The following is a 19,859-nucleotide window of genomic DNA, read 5'->3' as shown; positions in this document are numbered from 1 at the left end:
CAGACCGCAACCTACACAACACTACATTTAATAATAAATCCTCCTGCTTACTATGGTTCAAACTAGACCTTTAACTACAAATTATGAATCCTCCCTGAATTACACACAATATCAATAAAAACTGAGTGTGCCCCTTCTTTCCTCCCCCTCTCACTATTTCCCTGTACTCTCTCCCTTACCTCTTTTGGGCCTTTCTCTCTGCTCTCCCTTGCTCAACTTTTTAGAGACTCAACAATAATTTATTTTCATATGCTAGTTAATATAGGATGCCCTATTATGTACACCCCTTGGCATGTGGACAACATATCTGAATTGCGCCAAGGTTACTTCATTATAATGCAATATTATGATCTCATCTACAAATAATGATAAAATGTTTAAAATTTAAAAAAAAGATTGTTTCCATGTCATAAAAATGTTTTCAATCATTTTTGTGCAAATTCATGCAACAACTCAGACATTGTTTTCAAAGCAGCGTTATTTAGAGTAATTTAGAGTACGGAAAAATAGCAAACGAGGTTAGCCTTTTTCAAACGTAAAATGACTTGATTGGTACAATGACTCCTGGTGACACTCATTATGCGTAAAAAAATGTAAAATGGTGTTTTTTAAGGTTGTTTTTTAACGGAAGAAGGTACTTTTAGAGACCCCTAGGGCTGACACAAAGTCAAACCGAAACAAAAACTAGGCAGGGGTCAAACACCCTGGCCAGGCCACACTAACGTAATCGGGTAATGTCACTGAGCAAGTTCCTCCTACAGAATGGGAGACTCCTAACCCATTCACACATGTATAACTTGGAATTATTCAGGACAAAGCTGATTTGTGTAATTGATAGATCTAGGGACAATCCCAAGCTTAGCTAAAAGTATGGCACGTTCTCAACGAGATACATCAGACTGAATTGTATTTATTTCAATGCAGATGGAGCCACAAAACTCGCAAAGAAACTCCCAGTGAAGAACAGCCCTTCCCACCACTTAGATGTTTCTTTCTTTAGTGCCTTCACCAAAGCTAGAAACGTACTGCTGATGCATTAGGTTTCGTAGCATTTGTTCTAGGTGTTGCTGCAGTTGTAAATATTTATTCTACATGATTTAAACTATTCGACCTTCTTTCTTGCAGTTTGCCAGGGGCTGCATAGTCTAATACATAATATATCGTAGAGGGAGTTTTTCCCAAGTAGTTGGCTGTGCCGTATGAAATAGGCAGGGGTCAAACACTCTGGCGTGGCCACACTAACGTAATGCAGCAATGTCAGTGAGCCAGTTCCTCCTTCAGAGTGAAAGACCCCTAACCCATTCACACATGAATACTTGGAATTGTTCAGGACAAAATTGATTTGTGTAATTGATAAGTCCAGGGGTAATCCCAATCTTAGTTAGAATTGTGGCTGTTCTCAAGGAGATGCATCAGATTGAACTGTATTTATTTCAATGCAGAAAGAGCCACACTTTTTTAGACAATTCACCAGGTTTGACTTTCAGCAAGACATATTTTCAATGATAACCTTGAAAACACAAACTGCAAACCACTTTTACTTTTTAGAAAATGCAAGGTCCTAGTGAGCACGTTGCTACTTTGAAGCCATGCTTTCTGACAGCTCTTTAAAAACTTACTCTATAAAAACGCTACTTATCATTGGCAGTATGCACTTCAGAAAGTTACAATTTTTTTAATCTTAACACTTTTAATTAGAGCTGTCCATTGTTCCCATGCCGAGTCGATTCCATTCTTAGTGGTGAAAATAGAAAATAGACCAAATATGGCAATTGCGAGCGATCTGTGGCATGCTTAATTAGAGACTGGTTTAATTCTCACGTGAAAGTGTGCAATATCTGTAAAAAGGACATCAGTGCTGCTGTGACTTAAAACCTTCTGCACCGAACAAAATATGGAAAGAAGTGAGTGGCAGCAGGCAGACTGTATGATGTTATCATTCTGCTCTCGTAATAAAAAGCAGTGGATTTTTATTAAAGCAGATTTAACAGATCAGTGCCTGTAACTAATTCGCAAGCCATGGAAAGATGCAAACAATGCTGCTTGGCTGCCCTCTACAGGGTGCTTAAGAACACGTTTAGAAGCATCCATACTATTTACATTTTCTATGGGCATTTTTTGCAAGACCTGCAGTTGTTTTTTCTTTACCGTCAGGTCTGTAGATTTTTCGAATATTCAACCTTGAAAGCTGCCGTTAACAGACTAAACGCAGATGAAACCCCATGGAAACCATACCCATGTTTCTTCTAGTGAATGTATACCATTCTTATCCCCTTGTCCTGGCCTTTCCTCCCTTGTGCTACATTCTTTTTGAATGTTTGGAGTAGTTTGCATTGAAACCTTTATAACTTTTTTCCACTAATAGTATCCATGACAAATGTGCATCCTTTTTTTCTTTTTTTCCAACAGCATGGCGATTCTTAAAGGTTTGTAGGTTCCCTGTGCGGAATCTGAAAAAATAGCCAAATTATAGCTGAACTTTGCATTTTTGGGAAAAATGTGAAAAGGTGCTGTACAAAAGCTGCTGTTTTTGTTGTGAAAATGACATCAATGAAATGTTTACTGTTCTAAGTTACCCATCTTCCCAGCTTTCAGGAACTGTTTACAGTTTTAACAGTGGCATAACAAAACCTGAGCCCCCAATTCCCTGCAAGATATGCCGAAGGGACCCACAACACTCACATAAATAGAGTCTGAGGGGTAAGTTTGGGTGCCCCTATACTGCAGGGGCTGAGGGGGCTTCTGTTGCGCCCATGAATTGTAATGAAAAAAAATATTTTTTACCATAATGTGTGCATTGTTTTCGAAGAGGTGGTCCATTTTCCCTAATTTTTGTGGTTTCAACCTACTTGAGGGTTGTGGTAAAAACAGGTGCAAAACCAACAGGTGATCCCTGAAAGCAATACATTTCTGAAAAATATTCAAAATTCTGAATTCAGTAAGGAGTCATTTGTGTAGATCTCTCAATATTTTCCCAAATCAAATAATTGATTAATTAAAAACCAGTGAAAATAAGTAGGAAAAAGTAGCTATTAGAAGCAACATTTAGGCTTATAATTTTTTCGTGATGACTAATTTACAAAAGCAATGTATTGTTACATCCGATAGACCCTTCTTGTCGTAGGCATACATAGGGTCTGTGGATTCTCCAAACACATCCAATGCCCAGGGCCAATAACTGAGCTTCAGCCAATAATGATTTTTCATTGCGTACCAACCACAGAGCAATTTATATTGTAAAACATAATGAATTAAAAATAGATATGAGGGTAACCTATGTTTGTCTGAAATCTACACAAGACGCTATGTTTATGAAAAGCAGTTAGTTTTACACTTCTGAATTTGAGGTTAGCATACTATCATGTGATTCAGATGGCATTTTGAAAAATAGACTCTCTTATATTTCGAAGCCAACAATTAAGAGAAATACAATTATTATTAACAAGTGTGCTATTGTTTTGTGTTCCCACACCTCTCCCGATAAAAATAGAACCCCATTTGCATGGCTGAAACTAGCTCCTGTGACACCAAACCCCCAGAACGTGACCTAGAGACATCACATTTCACCCAGCAAAATCAATGATTTTTTACAGTGTGGGTAGGTGCGGACTTTGGGCCCTAGCTCACCTGCCACCCAGGGAAACCTACCAAACCCAACATTTCTGAAAACTAGACAAGGGGATTGCAGGGTGGTATGACTGGTGTAGATTTTTGTTAGAAATTGGGTTTCTAGTTAGTAGAGGTTTGCACCCTGTCCAACTAGCAACTACAATCCTAGTTAGGGTAAGTCAGATACATAACCTGAATTAACCTGTGCTCACCATCTGGTAGCTTGGCACGGATCATTTGACCTTAATTTAAGAAGGAAGTTGTAAAGTATTTATTACAGTAAAAGTGAAAAAACAAAAAAGACTCCACACCAGTTTAGAGAAATAGGGAATATTTATCAGAGTAAATAAGTCCAAAACAACAAAAACCCAAAGAGTACTTTTCAAGTTGTGCACATTTAAAATGGTAAAGGCCAGCACAGTATTTACAGTCATGCCGACCGGGTTACACTGTGTAAGATCCATGCACGGGATCATCGGGTATCCGGTTGCAACATATCTGAAAATCAGGACCCCACAGTGACTAGTATGGAAGTCTCCAACCAGTCCCTTGAGACTGTTGCACTGGGGCAAATTCAGCCACCTGTGGGAGAGCGTAGCACAACTACAGAGACTGCGCAGGTCCCATCATACACAGTACCTTGCGATGAGTAGCTTTTGATGTGGGGGAATCCAAGCGTTGGTACTGATGCAGGAGCCAAGATGAGGGAAGGCTGGTGGGTCTCAGAAGTGGGGCTTGCGTCGTTATGCTTTGTAGTTTGCTGGAAGTGACTTGCAGATGTAGAGCTGGTCCTGTGGGCAGTGCTGGGCTGCCGAGCCTCGCGCTTCTGGCCTGCCCCCGGTCACTCAGTCAATTCGTTCTCTTGGAAGCTGTGCTGAGAGCACTGCATCAGTGTCGAAAAGGCAATGGTTCTGGATGGCACACACAGCCAGCGAAAAGGCAAGCATCAGTCCAGTATGAAGCACCGTTCGTGGTCAAAACAGAATGCTTGATCCTTTGGCACAGGGAAGCACTGGTCTTGTAGGAAAATCGAGTTGGCCATCAGGCCATGGGTGGTGGTTGCAAAGCCCCGCTGCCGGATTCATGGGGTGCAGAATCCCACGGTGGAGCGGTGGGGTGAGGTCTTTGATGGTCCGAAGACTTCCTGAACACTGGGCAAGCCAGCAAACTCATGGAGTTACTTAGGAAACAAAAGGTGGTTCAAAATTAGGTTCAATCCCCCCTTACTAGCAGGCAAAAGGCAGCAGGGCAACATAGCAGAGCATGTTGCAAAGTGATGTTGATCAAATGAGAATTTACCTTAAAAACAAAAGATGACTCATCTGGCAAAACAAGAAACTGATAATTTAATTAAACATTACAGCTGGGAGGGCAGTTACAGAACCAGGGACTGAGGACTGTGTCTTATTGTACATCGGATTGAAACAAGTTTTTATACATTTCTGAATGTCATCAATCCATAAAAGACATTCTTTTTTTGATATAGAAATGTGAACAGTTGTCAAGGAGTCGTAAGTGGACCTTGACCTGGTGTGGGCACAATGTGGGTCAGCGAGTAAGTGTCCAGATATCCAGCCTGAGGGGCATGTGGTCGCTGTGTGTGCTGTGTTCTGATTGGCTACATGTGCTTAACTACATGTGGTATCTAACTTCATGGTGTTTGTGGGAATGTATGCTTCCCTCGGGGAAAGTGGGTTTTATTGGGGCCAATCTCTGGGGATCATGTGGTGCTGCTGCCTATCTGTGGAATATGCTCTAAGTTTTCCTGTTTGTGTGTTTTGCTGTTGGCTAAGTGTTATCCCCCTGTGACCTGTCAGTCATTAACCTCAGGTCTATGAGCCTGCCTGACTACATACCTACGTGCCAGGGATGACGAGAATTCACAACTGGGGAATCTAACAATTGTGATGCAACTTTGTGTATACGAATGCATCGCTGTGTGCGTCAACATCAATTAATCCAGTATTAACAGCAGCAGTCCCTCCTGGCAGCACAGCAATCAGCAGGCAGTAGTCCAACAAAGCAAAGCAGTTAGCAAAGTGGCAGTCCCTCCTGCAGTGCAGCTCTTGTTCTTGTCAGAGTCTCTTTTGAACCCAGGATTGAACTGATTTTGTTGGGGTTTGGGATCCAGTACTTATACCCAGTTAAACCTTTGAAGTGGGGGAGACTTCAAAGACTGCCCTTTGAAGTGCACAAGGTCCCTGTCCTTCCTTCCCTGGCTCCAGACATTCTACAGGTAGGTATGCAGCCCTTTGTGTGGGAAGAGGCGCAGCCCTATGCAGGGGTGTCAGCTCCTTCCTCCCATCTAACCCAGGAAGACCCATCAGCCTGGTGATGGGCCATCAGGATGCAAATGTCACACAACAGCTCCTTTTGTGTGTGACTGTCTAGAGGATATGCACAGAGCCAAGCTGTCACCCACCCCAGATGTGTATTCAGAGACAAGCAGAGGCACAGAATGGTTAAAGTAAGAAAATGCAAACTTTCTGCGAGTGGCATTTTCAGACTTACAGTTTAAAATCTGATATCACCATAAGTTGTGATATTAAATTGTGAACCCGGAGACACCAAACTCCAAATGCCTATCCATCCAATTTGAAGTTACACTTAAAAGCTGATTCACAGTAATCCCAATGTTAACCTATGTGATAGATAGGCCTTGCATTAGTGAAAAACAAATTTAATAGTTCCTCGATACCAGGAAATGTTAAACTTTAAATTACACATCCAACTTTTCAAATACACTGCCCCCTCCTCTGGGGCCTAACCAGAGCCTACCTTAAGGGGGTGTCTTGTATGTAATAAAAAGGAAGGTTTGGGCGTGGCAAGTGGGTACACTTGCCAGGTCGAAATGGAGGTTTAATACTGCACACACAAGCTCTGCAGTGGCAGGCCTGAGGCATATATAAAAGGCTAGAGTAGTGGGTGGCACAATCAGTGCTGCAGGCCCACCAATCGCAGTACAGGCTCCGGGCATATATAGTGTGCTATACATGGACAAAACAACTATTTTCCACTCAAAACCAGTGCTTTTATTTTTAGTGCAGGTATCTATGGAGTTTAGGCCTGGAATTGGCTGCCACTCAGGGAACTTACCATATCCTGACTTTTCTGAAAATGAAAGACCCAGGGGACTCAAAAGGAGTATGCCTTGCATGAATTCTTTAATGTTTTATTACCCACGAGGCCCTGGAAATGTTGGCTATTTTCACACATTTTTCTCTCATTTCTGTGAGAGACATTTCAGGAATCTGCAGGGATCCACATAATTTAATTTCTATTGTGGGCACTAAGAACAGCCACAACTTTTTTTATCAGGAGAAGAAATGCACATGGTAGGAATTATCTGGACCCCTGCAGATTCCAGAAGCTTCCATCACAGAAATATGGGGAAAATGCATGATTTGTAGCAAATTTGAGAACTGCAGGCCATTGTGAGTAAGAAAATGTTGTTGTATCCATGAAAGGCACCCAACCCAGAGCACCCCCCTGGTGTCCAGTTTTGAAAAATGTCTCCGTACCGTAGCTACCTGTATTGCTGATTTCTCTATGTTGTGTTCTGGGGCCTTTAGTGTCATCAGCACTATGCCTAGCTACACACATGTGTAGTGTTTATACCAGGAGAAGTGTGCAAATGCTTGGTGGTAGGAATTTTTGGGGTCCCTGCAGATTCCAGAAGTGTATGTTACAGAGATTTTCAGATTTTTAGTTAAAGGTTGTGTTTTGCAGAGCATAGTGTGTAAAGAAACAACGTGGAATCCACACAAGGCAAACCACTCTGAACTCCCCTAGTGCCTAGGTTTTCATATCTGAGTTTGGTAAGTTTCCCTGGGTAGTGGCCAATGCCGAGCTTGAATAATGCAGAAAAATTATTATGGCACCTGATACAAAATTGGGATTTACCTCCAGTTTGCTTTACCATATGTAAAAACAACACCCTGCAGAATCAAAATTTCTTCTCACTCGCCATACAATGGGGATGTTTTAGTTTGCAGGGGACCAGAAAGACTGTTGCCTTTTTAGTGATGTGATCTGATGTCATAATGGGCCAAACACCACCGCAATATTTTATATAAAAAAATATTTCTGGCATTCAATGGGCTTTTTGCCACCCCATGGGGCAAATTTTGGCAAGGCCTCTCTGCCCCTCAGGGGTGGCGGTATGGCTCAGTGCCAGGGTGGGGTGCCCCCACCCTTTTGTTTTGCCCAGATATAAAATCCCTGGTGTCTAGTGGGCTTTCTGTTCTGATAGGGCTTATTGAGGGCAACCCCACCCCAATCAGGACAAAAAAACTCTGATAGCTCTTCTGGTGTGTGGGTATTGAATTGGCACCATTTTGAAAGCCCTGGTGTTAAGGGGGATTTCTGCCTCCATGGGCAAATTGGGGGCCCTATCTGCCCCCTGGGGGAGGGACAGAAATAACCTATTTCCCCTTTTGGGAGGGGTTTGTCATGATACCAGGGTGGGACAGTCCTACCCCTTTGTTGCCCAAATGTAAAATCCCTGGTGCAAAGTGGGCTTTCTACCCTGAGGGCAGATTAGGGACGGCTGTTCGATTGGGATACACCTCCTAACTACCCTCCCTTTGGTGGCAGAAAGGTTCTGTTGCCCCTTCAGGGTGGGATTGGGCCAAAATGCCAGAGTAGGCTGCCCCATTCTCTTGATTGCTTTGGTGCCTTTTTTAAATTCCTGGTGCCTAGTGGGATTTCTGCTTTCTGGGGGTGGGCAGAGGGGGGGAAATTGTGTCACACTTCCATTGGCCCCTCAGTGGGGCAGAAATACTGTATTACTCATTTTTGGGAGGTGAGATGACCCAATGGCAGCTTGGGACAGCTCAACTTTGTTTCCTCCCAATGTACAATCATTGGTGTGTAGTCAGCTTTCTACACAACAGTGTCAGATTTGGGACAAAATGTCCAATCAGGGAAGACCTGCTGTTTGCTCCCAGGGGGACAGAAAGACTGTCCCTTTTGGAGTGGGGTTTTAAAAAAAAATGAGATGAATGGAACACTTTAATTAATATCAGCAACTGGTAGGTACGTAGGGCTACATCCTAGTGCATTGTTATTTTTCACACTATGCCACCTCAGTTTGGACCCAGCCATCTTCAAATCAGGCTTAAACCTGCTCCAGCAGACACAAACTACCAGGCTAGGTCCTCCCTAAGCTGGAACCCAAGCACCCTGACTGGTTTTGTCCTGTTTGGGTCTCTTCAGTAAGTTGTATCTTGGGTCCAGTGTTACAGTGAACATGGGACCCGTGTCTGAGCAAACAATTATACAGATTAAAATATTAATTCAGTATCTCAGGCTTGAGACTGCAAGGCAAGTAATTCAACCACTCTTTAATATTTACTTAGAGCCCAGTTCAATGAATTTATAATATTTAGGAAAAGTAACTTTTAAAAAGCTGCCTTTTCTATTACTGAAGGGCCTGGAGGCTACATCTTCAGCAGCTGCCAATCAAGAGCCTTACCTTAATGAGGTGTGAAAACAGCTCCGAGAGCAGGGAAAATGGAATAACTCTGTGGTTGTTTTTTTGTCTGTCAGGAAGCCCAGATGGGATGGACACAGAAACGTAATTAACTTAAGAAGGACCTGCCCTATCACAAGTAAATGTTAGAGGATTCCTGGACAGGTCTAGTCTTTGTCCCCTTAATCCAGCCCAGTGGGAGAAAGGTTACCTCAAAGAACATTGGTAGGCACACAAGGGGAGAAGGGTTTTCCTCATCTTCGATTTTGAGAACAAGGTGTACTGTGGGATTGTTTGCAGTAGGGCAAAAGTGTTTAGGGTTGACCATAGACATTTTCATTTCATAGATTAGGGAAATGGAGAAGGCTGGATCTGCTACTTGAGACCTGGGTGGATAGACCTGCTCCCATTTGTACCCAGGGCAAAGAAGCTGACTCAGAGTCAGTTGGCTGACTTTCTTTGTGGCTACAGGTACAGAACAATTGCTTGAGTCATTTTTCCTGAACTGCAGAGCTAACCAATAGAAGCTGGACCCGGGCTTGACCCTGCTGTTGACTCTTGCTTGACACAGTTGACGTAATTTCAGAGAAAGTGAAATTGAAATGAGCTGATTGGCTCATTTCACTTTCACTGCATTGATTCTTGGGGGCATATTTCAGTCCCCAGAGCACAGATTTGGATGGGGGAAGTGTCATTGGAAAAAAGAGACTCTCCTCTTTCCAATGGTGCCTTGCCCTAGTGGATCGCCGCTTGGGTGTCACTTCAGAAGGGTGGTACCTAAGATGGGTTCCACCCACTAGACACCAGGGACTATTTTTGTAACTATATTTGTAAGGGGGGAGGTACGGCCTCACATTGGGCTAGTGCTGCCCCCTTCCTTTAGGCCCAAAAGACTTTCAGCCCCCCGGGAACAGAATGATCACTAGACACCAGTAATTTCTTTGAAAGGCAAATTGGGAAGGGGGCGACTCTCCCAGGCATCAGGTCTAACCCCCACCCATCCATATAACCCCCAGCAGTCTTTCTGCCTCCCCTTTGGAGGCAGATAGGAGGTGTTTTCCTCCAGTCTGCCCCTGGGAGGGGGGTCAGAAGGCCCACTAGACCACCAGGGATTATATGTGGAAGGGGAGCAGCTGCCTCTGGCAATTGGCTAATGCTCCCCTCTCCCCCAACCCCAAAAGTCTTTCTGTTCCCCCTTCCAATCTGCCCTTTGGGGCATTAAACCCACTAAACGCCAGAAATTTAGCTTTTAAAGGCATTGGGCCTAGCTCCCAACTACCCATACAACCCTCAGCAGTCTTCCTGCCCCCCGTTGGGAGGCAATAGGAGGAGTGGGAGGATGCTGAGTGATAGGAGTTTTGTGGATTCTTGCTGATTCCAGACTTTTTCATGACCGAACTGCAAAGAAAATGTGCAATGTTAGACAAAGGCTGAGGTTTGCAGGGCATTGTGCGTAAGACAATTTTGTTGCATCCATGTAAGGCATACCACCCTAGACTCCCTTGGGTGTCTAGTTTTGTTGTGGGCGAATGATAGGTGGTAGGAAATTAGTGTCCCTCTTCAGATTCCAGAACTTTCCATCAGGGAAATGTGAGGAAAATGCAATTAATCAACGTTTGAAGTTTGCAAGGGCTGCTGGGTAAAAAAAATTAACAAAAATAGTGAGAGTCATGCGTCACCCCATCCTGGATTCCATCAGTGTCTACTTTTAAAACAAAAAAATGCAGATTTGTTCAGTTTCCCTTAGTGCCTGCTTAGCCAGGGCCCAAAATCCACAGCTGACAGCAGAACAAAACAAATCATTTTTCAGCAGTAAAATGTAATGCATCCAGGCTGCATTTTAGGGTCTTTACTGTAGTGGGCACTAGGCCTACCCACACAAATGAGATACCATTTATATCGAGAAAGAGGAAGAATGATAGGTGGCTGGAAATGTGTGACTCCACGCAGATTTCAGAAGGTTTTCTCACAGAAATGTGAGGAAAATGTGTGCTTTTTAGTAAAGGTTTGAGGTTTACAAAGTTTCCAGGTAAACAAACCTAGTTGGAGCTCCACCCTGGATTCCCCTATGTGTCTAGTTTTCACAAATGTACAGGTTTGCTAAGTTTTAAATTGGACCTGGCACTTCCTGCAGGTTCCCTCCCAAACATTTTGCCTTTTTGCAGAGTTTATTTTTGTTGTCCTTAGTGCTACCCGGTGCTAAAGTGCATGAGCCCATTCCTTGAAAAACATGGTAATATTGGCTTATCCACAATACCATATTTTATTTACTTGTAACTCCCTGGTAAAGTGCACTATATATGCCCAGGACCTGTAAATTAAATGCTACCAGTAGACCTGCAGCATTGATTGTGCCGCCCTCTAAAGTAGCCTTTTTAACATGTCCTAGACCTGCCACGCCCTGTTGCCAGGTCCAAAACTTCCCTTTATATACACATAAGTCACCCCTCAGGTAGGTCCTGGACAGCCCAAAGGGCAAGGTGCAGTGAATCTAAAAGCTAGGACATGTGCTGTTAGTTTCTAAATTTCCTGTTAGTGAAAAAGTCTTAAATTCGTTTTTCACTACAGCAAGGCCTGTCTCTCTCCCATGGGATTACATTGGAGGTGCCTAATGACTTCTTATGAGTGCGTCTTCCAAATGGAAAGAGATGACCCTTTCATGTTTGGTGTCTCTGGAATCGCAATTCAAAATCCTAATTTATGGCTTAGTCGGATTTTAAATTGCAATTCTGAAAATGCCACTTTTAGAAAGTTAGCATTTTCTTTCCATAGACTATCAGTGACTGCAGCCTGTGTCTGGTCACATGATTTTCGTGTAGTTGGCAGTTAGACTTTGTGTATTCCTCCTAGACAACCACACTATAGAAGTTTAGGTGTGACTAAATGGATCATTCTGAGCAAGAATGGAGGCAGGAGGTTGACACAGCCTCACTTACACCTGAATTGCCTCTAACCTGTCTACACACAAAGTACCTAACAACCCATGTATTGTCATTCAAGGAAGCTTGGAGGCAGGGGAAGAAGCAGATTTCTTGCACTTCAAAACCACTGCCTATAAGCTTCTACCACCTTGCAGAACCAGGGCATCAAAGTATAAATACTGGAACTCACACACCACCACTTCAGTACACTTCTGGAACTGTAGATACTCTGCCAGGAAGAAGGACTGCTGTGCTGCTGAAGTCCTGCCACTCTGCTGGAATGCTGTTTTGCTGGACTCCTGCTATGGTTGCTGTCTTCTTGCCTGGGAGTGAGAAGGACTGGGCCTGCATCTCTCACATCCAGAACCCAGAGTGAATCCAAGGGTTAGTTGGCTGGCCTCCTGATGTGACGTCTCTGGGACATAAAATACTTTCAACCACGCTGCAGCCACACCTGGATTCTGCCATCTGCGGGTCTGCCCTGCCAAGTGGTACCACCTCAGTCCTGGACACTTAGAAATGGTCCTGAGGTGCTTGCTCCATCTGAATCAATGCATTGTCTGTTGCAGGAGCAGAACTGCTGCTTGCTGCTAGTGTGTGGAGCAGAACTGATGCAACTGACTTGCATGGCCACATCTTGGGACTGGTGCATCACCTTCATAACCACCACTGCATGGCGCTTTCCCCGGTGCAGCTCTTCACATCTCTCGTTGGCGGCAGTCTTGATGACAATGCCAAATCACCCCAGTGCGAGGATCGGAACCAAAGCATCACCTGCCAGCCCTTTTGATTCTCAATATCGATGCATCTCACACAAAAGCCTTGCCGCATCTCAAAACTGACGCACCGTCCCGGCTGTGTGACTCATCCGTGTTTTGGACCCACTCAGCACTCTGCAACCACAATTTAAGGTACTTTCATTGAGTGAGCCTATCTGGGTGCCAGTAGCCTTTAAGCATTCAGTTGCTGTCGGGCTGAACTTTTGACTTTGTCCCAGCCAGGGTGACCCACAATTCCTGGTTGTCTCTTCTTGCACCTAAGTGCTTTTTTTTTACAGTTTATTCTTTAAAAATACACAACTCATGTTCTGCTTATTGTGTTTTTGTTGTTTTCATGTTGTTTTATTTATTAAATCAAGTTATATTTTTCTACCTTGGCGTGGGATCCTTATTGTATATTGTTTCAGTGTTTTACTGTTTGAAGTGTTGCACAAATAAGTTCTACATTGGCTTCAAGTTAAGACTGACTGCTGTGTGCCAAGCTACCAGGGGGGTGACCACAGGTTAATTTGGGGATTGCTGGTGCTTTACCCTGACTCGGAGTGTGGTTGCCGCTTGACCAGGGCTCACTCCCCATTCAACCAACAACCACATTTCTAATATATACCTAGGTGCCTGCTGAGCTAGAGCCCCAAATTCACAGCTACCCACATTGAAGAAGTTGCAAGTTTATAATGGAAAAAAATAATAATGTGTCCATGCTATTTTTAGGGGCATTTACTGCCAAAGGCACTAGGCCTATGCACACAAGAGAGATACTATTTTTATTGGGATACAACTGGGTGTTCAGAATAGTAGAACATTTGTTATTACAATTGTATTTCTCTGCATTTCTGCCTTCGAGATGTACCACAGTGTGTAAGAAAGAAGATATTTTGACGAATGCCCACTGAATCACATGGTTGTATGAGTACCAACAAATTCAGAGATGTACAAATAACTGCTGCTCATAAACTCTGAATCTGTTGTCTATTTCAGAAACATAGGTTTCTTTGAAATCCATTTCTCACTCTTTTTATTACCATATGAATTGCTCTGTATCTGGTACACAATGAAAAAACAATGTAATGTGAAGTTCAGTTGTTGGCTCTGGGAACCTCGAGTTCTTGGACAACCTACAAACTATATATCTCTACAACCAGAAGGATTTAGCAGTCGTAATAGTATATTGCTTTTGTAAATTGGCCATTATGACAAGTTACAAATCAATATGTTGTCACAAATGGCCCCTTTTTCGTACTCATTGTCAATATTGTTTTAGTTCAACAGTTAGTTTCTTTGAGAAAACCTTAAAGGATCTACACAAATGACCACTTGCTAAATTTAGAATTGTCTACTTTTCAGAAATGTATAGCTTTCCTGGACCACCCAGGAGTTTCACCTTGGTGTCCACCACAAACTGGATGTAGGTTGAAAGGACACAAATTAGGTAAAACTGGCTACTGCTTTGAAAAACGCCAGACTGTGGCGAAAATAATTTTTTTATTCAGCTCTGCAGGTTCCTGATAGGTGGGGAAATGGTGACTTTAGCATAGCAACCGTTTACCTGATGCCAGTTTTTCGGAAAAAAATAGAAGCTTTTTTTCTTAAACACTTTTTTCCTGTTTAAAAAAAAATAAAAATAAAATATATATATATATATATATATATATATATATATATATATATATTTATATATATATATATATATTGCCATTTTTGGCTATTTTTGTTGTCCCCTCCAGCAAATCCACAAACCCTGGTTTTACTTAGGAATCCCTGGAATATTGGGGAAATAAAGATGCACATTTGTCATGGATACTGTATGTGGAAATAAATAGTGGATGCCTAAGCGTGAACTATCCCAAAAAGCCTAAAAAGGGCTAAGCATTCTAGGGGTAAAAGGCCTGTCAGTGAAAGGGTTAACCTAAGCCTGTCTGCTCTTTGTCATAGCTATCAGGTGTTGATCCTAGGCGTATTTATTAAACTTGTGTGTTGGACCTGAAAAGATTTTGGACTTATTACTTGGGAAGTACTCCTATCCTCTCCAACTAATAATCCATTTGCTTACAGTTTGTAATAAAATACATAAATGCTAAACCTATACTGACTCTCACTGAGTTTGAAAGCTCCTGTTCTACTCAGACCCAGATGCACACATTATCTCCAAAATTTACCATCCAACAAAAGCCGGCTTGAGGAGAAAACCCTTCCAAGAAACATGGGAGAGGGAATTGGGAATTGTGCTTTCAGACCTCAAGTTAGATGAAATAATGAAAGAAATAGGACCTATCAAGTGAGAAGAAAGATTTTTTACAGCTACAGTAGTGATTAAACTACTATTTGTGACATTTATTACAATTCATTGGTCAAGTACATTTTTTTAGTAAATATTTAGGAAAAGAGGCTTTTAAATAGTTCTATTTTACCTACCTGAATTTACAGTGTGCTAATAAGCATTAGCCAGCAACTGGACCCTGTTAGCGCTACCCATTAATGAGTTGTAAAACCGCTCCCTGAGCAGGAACCGAGGTTTGGCCTTTTCAGAGGAAGACATGGATGTAAGGTAATTGACAAATATTAGCTCAGGAAGGACTTCTCCGGTGAGTCCGGGGACTTCATTAACTTGAATGGGACAATGGGTGGCTAGCCCGTTAATACTTAATTGTAAAGTGAGACATGGGAAAGAAAAGGCTTTTTTCCATAGGCCTTCTGTAGTCAGTTAAAACCAGCCAAATCGGTGGGTGAGCTGGTTTCAAAATCAGTTTGGTGTGGCTGACGATGGGGTTACTTCTCATTTTCTTAAACACACCCTTGGCTGGCATACAAGCTCCCTAGTGGAAGAACTATTCTGCCATGTTTGATTTGTGTCAGAATAGTACACTTTTCAATAGTTTGCTCTAAGGAAAACAGAATGTGCTGCAAAAGCAGGAAGATTTGCATTATGTGCACTTTACCACTGCTAACCAGTGCTAATGTGCAGGTGCTCTGTACTCTAAAACAAGGTGATATAGGCTTGTTCACAACTGGCCTATTTAATTTACTTGTAAGTCCCTAGTAAAGTGCACTATATGTGCCCAGGGCCTGTAAATGAAATGCTACTAGTTGGCCTGCAGCACTGATTGTGCCACCCACCACAGTAGCCCCTTAGTGTCTCAAGACAGCGACTGCAGAGCCTGTGTATGCAGTTTTAAACTGCCATTTGGTGGGGCAAGTGTACCCACTAGCTAGGCTCAAACCTTCCTTTTTATTACATATATGTCACCCCTAACTTAGGCCATAATTAGCTCCAAGGGCAGAGTAGAGTGTATTTAAAAAGTTGGATGTGTACATTTAAGTTTAACATGTCCTGGTAGTGAAATACTGTTAAATTAGTTTTTCACTACTGTAAGGCCAATCTCCCTCATAGGTTACATTGAGTTTACCTTGAATTAGCCTTTAAGTGTAACTTCACATTGGGAGAACTTAGACATTTGGGGCTTGGTGTCTCCGGACTCAAAATTTAAGATCACAAATCATGGTGAAGTCAGATTTTAAATTATAAGTCTGAAAATGCCACTTTTAGAAAGTTGACATTTTCGTACTTTATATAGTCTGTGCCTCTGCTTGTCTCTGAATGCACACTGGGCTTGGTAACAGCTGGGCTTTGTTCATTCTCTCTAGACAGCCACACACAAAGGGAGCTTAGGTGCGACATTTACATTATGATGGCCCATCACCAGGCTGATCGTCCTTCCTGGGCTAGACGGGAGGGAGGAGCTGACACTTATATCTAAATAGGGCTGTGTCTGTCCTCACACAAAGAACTATATAACCCCCCCTGTAGAGTGTCTGGAGCAGGGGAAGGATTGGTAGGGACCTTGTGCATTTCAAAGGCCTATATTTGAAGTCTCCTCCACTTCAAAGGCTCAACTGGGTATAAGTACTAGACCCCAAATCCCACCAAATCAGTACACTTCTGGATCTGAGGACATTCTGCCAGGAAGTAAAACTGCTGTGCTGCCAGGAGGGACTGCAATCAGCTCAACTGCATTGCTGTGGATGGCCTGCTGTCTCTTGCCTGGAACTAAGAATGACTGGACTTAACTCTATGCATCCTCTACAAAACGAAATGTCTCCAAGGGCTTGCTGGCATTTCTTCCTGTTCTAGAAGTGTCAGGGCCATAAAAGACTTCCTCAACCCTGCTTCAGCAGCTGGACTCTGCCACTGTGAGTCCTGTCCATGGCCAAAAGGTGCCAATCCAGTTCTAGGCCTTGAGAGAGGACTCTGCAGCTCTTTTTCTTCAAAAATGGAGGACATTGCACCACTCAGAACCAAAACAGTGCCCTTCAATGGCTGACACACTGGCGATTTGACAATGACGTTGGACCAGACTGCAAGGTGCGATCACAACGCAGCGCCAATCAGAAGACATCGCTGCATGACTCGATAACTCATTGCCTGCATCAAAAGGGGTTCACCGCCGAAGAGGGACCCGACTGCAGGGCTCGACAATGACACATCTACCTGACTGCTTGTATTGGAACATACACATTGAGTCTTTGATACCAATGCTTGCTCTATCCAAGGTATTTTTTCAGTGAGCGCTGCATGAATCCTGTAGCCGGCCTCCCCTTTATCGCATTCAGCCTGAACTTTGGATTTACCCTGGTCTAGTGAGACCTTAAGTAACCTTTTAGCACTATTTAAAGCTCTGTATTGCAGTCTATTCTTTCAAAATTCATATTTTGAGTTCTACTTTTTGGATTTTAGTTTTTTTGGTCTTGTTTTACTCAGATAAATTATTTGTTTTTCTAAACTGATGTGAAGTTTTTTTGGGGTGTTTTCTCTGTGTTACTGTAATTTAAGTGTTGCACAAATACTTTACACATTGACTCTTAAGTGAAGCCTGACTGCTCTGTGCCAAGCTACGGGAGGGTGAGCACAGGTTAAGTTAGGGTATGTATTTGACTTACCGTGATTAGGACTGTGGTCCCTACTTGGACAGTGTTGAAAGGTAGATTATTAGTAGGGATAAGTACGTACCTACCACTAGCAATAAGGCCAGCAATCTAATGTTCGGTCCTGTCAAGTTCTCAAAACATTAGACCCTGGCTCAACCCCTGGTAGCTTGGCAACAAGCAGGCAGGCTCATTTTGGGAGACAGGTATGTAAGCATTTAAATACACAAATAGAATAAGTAAGTAAGACAAAATATACAAAAAAATGCCACACCAATTTATAAAAATAGGAAGTATTTTTATGTTTAAAATTATATCAAAAAGAGCAAAATCCAATATGAGGAACTGGAAATGTGATTTTTTTAAAGATTAATAAAAAATATGTGCTTTCTGTTGCTTAGAATTCAATAGCACCAACCGGGGACATCTGGTTATGCGAAACCGAGACCAAGTCACAATTTGAGGCTGGCAGTGATAGAGCCCTGCTTGGATACACTGAGCGGAAGGCCTTGGTCAAAATGTTGCCTTCGCACGTGTGGACATTTCCGGCAATCCGATTTCAATGCAACCTCTTTGGATTGCTTGTCTGCAAGGCCCCAGTCAAATCCTGGAAGTCCGGAGCTCTGGACCTATCATAGGGACAAAGCTGAAATTCAGGCCCGGTCGTGGTTGAAGGTAGTCGGCTTGACTTACGACGTTGGGTTGGTGCATTTATTGAGCTTTTTCCCAAGGTTGCTTCAAACTTCTCCAAACTTCTGGAACTTCTTGCTGAAGTTCCTCTTAAGAGATGAAAGTATCCAAAGCAAAAATCCAAGGATCTAGAAGCGCTGAGATGACTTTTGGAAGTTTAGGCCCACAATTCGCACAATGCTCCTGGCCAAATCCTTAAAAGTCCCCTGGACGCACTCCAAGTTGGGAACGTTTGTGACCGTTGGTGCAGGCAAGCTATGTTAAACTGTTGCTTTTAGGGAGTCCACTCCTTAGTCCTTTTTGACGCAAGAAAAAATCTTTAGGGCAGTTGTTCCAGTGTACAACAGAAGCAGTACTTCAGAGTGCAGTTCTTTGGGTTGCAGACCAGGGTTCTAGCAGGGCCGTCCATCTTCTTATTGTGGTTTCAGGCAGCAGAACTCAATTGCAGTGCAGCTCCCAGATATGTATTCAGTCATCTAGGGGGGCACCCCTGACAAATGCGATGCCAGGTGCCACCCAAAAGCATGACAGCTTCTTATACAATGTGGCATTTTCTTGTCCCACAAAGCACTGCACTTTAAATTCCAAGATGGACAATTTCTCTCCAGAGGAGCAGGATCTGTCAGCCAACCTACTGGTCAAGTACTGAGTAGCAGTCATCTTTCGATCACTTTTATAATGGAACTGGCAGTAAACACATCTTTACTGAGGATTTTGTCACCACTGATCAACATGTCTCTTGTGTTCAGATTTTCATTGTAAATTTAAGCAGTTTGTATTTAAAATGTGCACACACAATACCTTATTAGTGCAATTACCTTTACCTAGGTGTTTTTAATTGAACACTTATTCAGTTGAACAGGATCTCTGAATTTCATCAAAAGCTGATGCTCAAGAGAAAATATATTGACTGCTAGTTGCTTTAACAAAAGAATAATAAAACTGTTATCCAATACTGTATGTGTTAATTATGTCAGTGTTTTATTTAGTTTGCAGTCTGAGACTGAAATTTAAAAAACACAGTCCCAAATACCCTTATTGTTATAACCATTTTATCCAAGTGATGAGCACCATAACATTACAGCTAATAAAGATCATATTAAATTTGCAAGTGCTGGGAACTATGGGTATTCCCTCATTGAAGTACAAGTCTTAAGAAAATAGGTTCAGAGCTGCGTAAAGTAATGAGGGCCAATTCAATATTATTTTTTGCACCTTCGAAATCTCATAATCTCAAGCTGATATGATCATTGCTTTTTAGGTCTGCAATCACCATAACTGCTATTTTATTGTATGTATGAAGGCAGCATATCACATCAAACAAGAAGTAAAATAACAAACGTTAAGAGCTTAGATAGGACCAGGCAAGAGAAACATTAGTCATTGAGATGGGTTCTATACATAGAAGTTTTTGTTTTTTTCCAGAAGGAAAGCTGATTGGGCTTTTAACTGAGATCCAGGGTTAGG

General features: G+C 42.5%; 1 protein-coding gene across 1 annotated transcript in view; it reads left to right on the top strand.

The window, feature by feature from the left end:
* The window catches only part of TUSC3 (tumor suppressor candidate 3), a 1,241,068-nt gene that overhangs the window by 466,448 nt on the left and 754,761 nt on the right, over positions 1-19,859 (top strand). The window lies entirely within an intron of this gene.

The sequence above is a fragment of the Pleurodeles waltl genome, chromosome 1_2, assembly GCF_031143425.1.
Source record: "Pleurodeles waltl isolate 20211129_DDA chromosome 1_2, aPleWal1.hap1.20221129, whole genome shotgun sequence".
NCBI classification, from domain to species: domain Eukaryota; kingdom Metazoa; phylum Chordata; class Amphibia; order Caudata; family Salamandridae; genus Pleurodeles; species Pleurodeles waltl.
The sequence above is the reverse complement of the archived record's forward strand: the minus strand, read 5'-3'. Positions and strand labels throughout refer to the sequence as shown.